The sequence below is a fragment of the Zeus faber genome (genome assembly GCF_960531495.2).
Source record: "Zeus faber genome assembly, chromosome: 11".
NCBI classification, from domain to species: Eukaryota; Metazoa; Chordata; class Actinopteri; order Zeiformes; family Zeidae; genus Zeus; species Zeus faber.
Window position 1 is genome coordinate 28,258,307 of NC_137205.1, and position 5,422 is coordinate 28,263,728.

Below are 5,422 nucleotides of genomic sequence, written 5' to 3' on the forward strand. Positions count from 1 at the left end.
CCCCAAACAAGTCAGCTGCGGGGGGGTGGAGGATCACAAAGTTAAACAGGGAACACGTGAAAAGGGAGAGGGTGTTGCAGTGAAACCGGGGCTGTCGCCGGCGTGACATTCCGGTCGAATTGTCCATGGTGTTAGCTTATAGCAGTGTAGTAACACACATCCACCTTGTGATCTAATGATGGTACAAATTTGGGTAGACAGCGTATTTTCCTCCACCCAACTGATGGCGACTCACTTAATTTGTGTTTCATTCGTTGTGACATTTTGACATTGGCCTCAAAACCCCCCCCCCACCCCCAAAAAATTTGGATGGAAAGCTCCTAACGACTCGGCAAAGTGATCGCAACGAGCTCGTAACACTTGCGACTGGGCTCATTATGTCATAATGGCGAGAGCTCCGAGTGAAACCCTGCTGTGGATGGAAGCAACGTTCACGCTCGCGCACACACACACACGGATACAGATACATGATACATGATAAAACCTAACCCTACCGCTAATAAAACTCAACAATAACAAACAAAAACAAAAACAAAAACAGGAAAAACCCGCCTTGAGCTTCGGCGCCCCACACGCCCACACACACTCTCTGCACCCGGGGGAGGGGTCCAGGTGGTACGTGCGCAAGCCCAGGCCGGAGCGAGGGAGCGAGAGCCATGGCCGAAACCGACTGACACGCCCCCCCGGGGGGGGGGGGGGGGGGGGTGGTCCGGGGAATAATAACAGGAAACTTTATAGCTTCCCCGTTACGACGTCGTCCTTACGCCCCCCCCCCCCCCCCCCCCCCGGCGTGAGCGTCCGGGCCGCGGGTTTTTGGGCGCGGGCATTCGCCGCATCAACGGGAGCCGTTCAGCGGACGGTTGAACCGAGCCCGCGGGAAGATCAGCTGGGGATGCGGCTGAAACAACAACAACAGACGAAAATCAACCAGGAATTACGGAAATATTCCCCCGCAACCAACCCGTGTGAAGTCCCCTCAACAGAGCACCGTCTCCAGGACGAGCTGCGGCGTCGCACTTTCTGCATCCAGCCCATTTTTCGAGGAAAATAATTGAAAAGAGTCACCGTTCCTTGGCCCCCGGAGCGGCGTAGTTGCTTCTGGCGATCGCAGAAGTCTCGCCGAAGTCTCCGCCGAATCCGCCCGGCCCTGCCGGCGGGGACGACGTGGGGCCGAGCGGGAAACCCGCGGCGAGGGGGCTTCGTCCATCCTTCTGCTGCACGGTGCGCGAGCCGCGGGCCTGGGAGTAACTTCCAGCCTTCATCGCGTCGGGACAAACTGATCCGACCCGAGCGCGTGAACAGCGCGGGATTTTCGTTGACTGCCGGTCAGGGGGCACGTGGGCGGGGGGAGGGCTCGTTTACACGCCGTTCCATCCCTTCCATTGCCTTTTATGGGGGCGGTTTGGGTTGAGGGTCGACCGGAGGCCGGTCCTCCAGCGGAACAGAAGTTGCAAAGTGCGCAAACAGACGAGGTCGAGACGGGGACGGGACGGGACGTCCAAGCGGGGAGGAGGAGGAGGGGGTGGTTTGTTTTTTAGTTGTTTTTTTGGGGGGGGGCGCAGAGTGCAGGGGAACAGCGTGGACATACCACCAGGAGTGTGACACTGCAGAAACACAAGGTTCCTCAAAATCAGACCCCAGCCCTCCACACGCCACCCACCCCAAAAAAAAGAAAAACATGTGGTGGCTGACAGAGTCATGGAGCTGCCTCCCAGGCTGGGTGGACCTGGCCGCTGCCTCCTGCAGCTCCTTAAAAATAATTTAAAAAAAAAACAACAACAACAATAACAACAACAACAGCAACAACAGACGGAGCAGGTTTGTCCAAACAGTGATGAAGTGTGAAAACACACACACACACACCGCGCTGTTCCACTGTTTTTGGGGGATCGCTAAGGCGGCGCTAAGGCACCACACTGTGATCAATCACTAACGTCCAACAACACAACACACACTGTCCATTACACCCAGGTTCTCACTTTAATAAACGGCTGCGGCGGACAATTCGCACCATTCACTCCAGATTAAAGCGGGGATGTTGTGGGATTAAACGGGGGTGAAAAGCCACCGGAGAAGCTAACTAAGTTAGCCAGTGAGGGGTAATGAAGATGCGCATCTGGGCACCACTTCGCGGAGCCACCGGGCTGGAGGAACCTGCATTTACCTCCACCCGACCGAGGCACCAGCAGCAGCACCACCGCCACCCCCCGCACCACCCCCCCAAAAAAATTTTTTTTTTAAAGAGGTGGCGCGGCGGAGAGCCCTAAGTCCACCCGGTGTGCCTGGAGGCAGGCTGGCTAACTCCCCTCCGCTCGCCCCGCTGCGAGACGCTTCCTCTCCGCATCAGGAAGACAAAGTGCTGGACGTTTTGTGGGTCGCCAGCCCCGAAAAAGGGACGCGTGTGATGGGGAGCCGCGGGAGGCGAAGCACTCACCTTTCCGTCCCGGGTCGCATACTCCTCGGTGGCTCATTAGAAATATTAATATCAGATACAGTTTAGCCCGTGGTTAGCCGTGCGCTCCTTCCTTGTTTCTGTTCCACTGCCAGGCTGCTGCTGCTGCTGCCGCTGCCGCTGCCGCTGCTGCTGCTGCTGCCTCTGCTGCTGCTAGCTGTTAGCCGTTAGCTGTTAGCTGCTGCTGCTGCTGCTGCTAGCTGGCTCCCTGTGTTCAGACACGTTCACATGCGTCCCATGCTGTTAGCTTCAGTGCATCAGCAGGCTAGCCCCTCCAGGCTAATAATAATAATAATAATAATAATAATAATAATAATAATAATAACAATTAAAAAAATCATAATAATAATAATCACATCATTATTATTATTATTATTAGTAGTAGTAGTAGTAGTAGTAGTAGTAGTAGTATTGTTATAATACTACTATATTATTATTATTATTATTATTATTATTGTTATTATTATTATTATTATTATTATTAATAATAATAATAATAATAATAATAATAATAATAATAATAATACAAAATTATGATTATTGTTATTATAATAATTTTATTGTTGTTGTTATTATTATAAATATTATTATTATAAATAATAATAATATTTATAATAATAATAATTTAGTAGTAGTGGTAGTAGTATTATTATCATCATCATCAATAATCATCGATAATGTAATATTATTGAAATGATGATAATTATAATTAAAATAGTACTATTATTACTGAATATTATTCTTATTATTTTCATCATTATTATTGTTATTATTATTAGTAGTAGTAGTATTATTAATAATAATTATTATAACATTTGTGTTAATAATAAACTTTATCATCATAATATTTATCATAACATAAAAAATAAGAATGTATCATAACATTATCATTTTCAAAACAAAGTGATAAAGTGCTTCAAAATAATAACAAATTATAAAAGAGAAAGAATCCAAACAGTAAATATCTAAGTCAGATAAATAAACATGTATAACGAACAGTCACCACAGTAACCAGAGTAACCGCAGTAACCACAGTAAAGCATCCATCCAAACCATCCAGTGCATCTAATCCGGATCCAGCCGCACAATTAAAACCCCAACAGGCCTGTTCCAGGAGGCTCCAGTGGTGGAACCAGCTCCAGGATGGTAGTGGGGGTTGTTGCAGCCAGTGTCTACTTTGACACCACCCCCCCCTCCCACACACACACACACACACACTCTGCACCTCCAGTGTGACGTCAAAAGAAACATAAACATAAAGAGTTGTGACCACACTATGACAATTCCTGTTCGTACATTCCCAGTAATGAGAATGATATAATAGTCAATCACACACAAACATACCATAACATAACATAACATCATCATAATAATAATAATAATAATAATAATAATAATAATGATCACTTTATTTGGGGGGGGGGGGGGGTAGATACACGTCTACGAACACGAACTGGTACGAACACGACACGTCAAATCCCACGCATTCCACATGACGTCATATAGGTGACTATGTCGGCCTCCAATTTTTTTTTCTTGTGGAAAAATCAATCTAAAAAAAATATTTTATATATATATATATATATATATATATATATATATATATATATATATATATATATATATATATATATTGTAAATAAAACATGAGGCGCAAAACTATGCCACACACCCACCCCTCTGACGTCACCAGCATCGCCTCGCCGCGAACTGCATTCTGGGACTTGTGGTGTATCGGGGCTGTGTGCGTTCTATTTTTATTATCGTTTTATTTTTCTCATTTATTAAATTTTTATCATTATCATTTTTTTCTATCGTTTTATATTATTTTTTATTATTATCATTTTTTGTTAATGATTTATTTTTCTTGTTTATCATTTTTTTATCATTATCAGGTTTTTATTTTTGCTATCGTTTTATTTTTCTTATTTATTTATTTTTATCATTATATATTTTTCATTTTTATTATTGTTTAATTTTTCTTATTTTTTTATCATGATAATTTTTTGATTTTTTTGCTATCGATTAATTTGTCTTATTAATTTATTTTTTATCATTATTTATTATGATGGTTATCATTTTATTTTTCTTATTTTTTTACTATTATCTTTTTTTATTATCGTTTTAATTTCTCATTTTTTTTTTTGTTGTCATTATCATTTTTTTCATTTTTGTTATAGTTTTATTTTTTTATTTATTTTTTATTTTTATAAGTATAATTTTCTTATTATCCTATTGTTCTTATTTATTTATTTTTATCAATATCTTTTTTTATTCTCTATCGTGTTTTGTATAGGGCTTTCTTAATTTGAGGTTATCTACACTTATTTTTATATATGCTTTTAACATTATTGTTATTATTTTATTGGTGTTACTTACATGGTTCTATATCATGTCACATTCATGACACGGTGCAACTATTGTCATAAAAACTGTTTTATATCAATGTTTTCAGAGATGTTGGAACAGCAGTGAGTAAGGTAGTTATATATTAGAAAGTTAGTCACAGTTACATATAATATTATTATATATATAATATAACAATATATATAACATAGTAGTTATATATTAGAAAGTTAGTTATAGTCATATATAATATAACCATATATATATATAATATAACTATATATATAATATAGTCGTTATATATTAGAAAGTTAGTTACGGTTATATATATAATAGATCTATATATATAATATAACTATATAAAATATAGTAGTTATACATTAGAAAGTTAGTTATAGTTTTATGTAATATAAATATTTATATAACTATATATATATATATATATATATATATATATATATATATATATAATATAGTAGTTTTGTATTGGAAAGTTAGTTATAGTTATATTTAATATCACTATATATATATCACTATATATATATATATATATATATATATATATATATATATATATATATAATATAACCATATAAATAATATAACTATATACTGTATAATATA